The following is a 688-nucleotide window of genomic DNA, read 5'->3' as shown; positions in this document are numbered from 1 at the left end:
CGATACCCAGGGGTGATCACGTCTTTAACTCATCCGTAGATACCCGACGATGATGTACCCCCAATGTTACTGGAATTTCAGTGAATTCAATTCATATATGCATTTCTTTATCGAAGAAACGATGAAAGTCTGATAAACAGAAGAGGATAAGTACTCGAGGTTGTGATTGGTGGACGGGTTTATATAAATATGGTTGTAACATTCTTTTCGATTGGCTAATCAAATTTATTTAATTCGTATAACATAACTTGCCTATACGTCACAATACTTATTGAGTCCGTTTGATGTTGAATTTGTACGTCAAATAAACTTCATTTTATACAGAATAATGCTACGCATTTTTCGACCCTAATAGTAGAAAACACATTAAGGGGAAATAAATAAAAGAAATTTTACCCCTTTTTATACGAGTATAAGTTAATTAAACAAGTTAAATTTTTTAATTTAGATTTTAAACTTTGTTTTAACAAGAACTTTACATGCTAAAAATACGGTCAATTCAAAAGAGTTCAATTTTATATGTCCTTTTGTATTACTTATATCAAAACAAGTACCGATATTTCCTTTTACCATTGTTGTAATCAAAGATATTAATACGACTCATTAATGTTTCTTGAATATAGTTTTACTTCCAATGAATCATTTTAACTTTTCCAAAATGATTTAATAAATTTAAACAACACTTAAA

This window comes from Magallana gigas, chromosome 3, assembly GCF_963853765.1.
Source record: "Magallana gigas chromosome 3, xbMagGiga1.1, whole genome shotgun sequence".
Taxonomy (NCBI): domain Eukaryota; kingdom Metazoa; phylum Mollusca; class Bivalvia; order Ostreida; family Ostreidae; genus Magallana; species Magallana gigas.
This window is presented reverse-complemented; position numbering follows the sequence as displayed.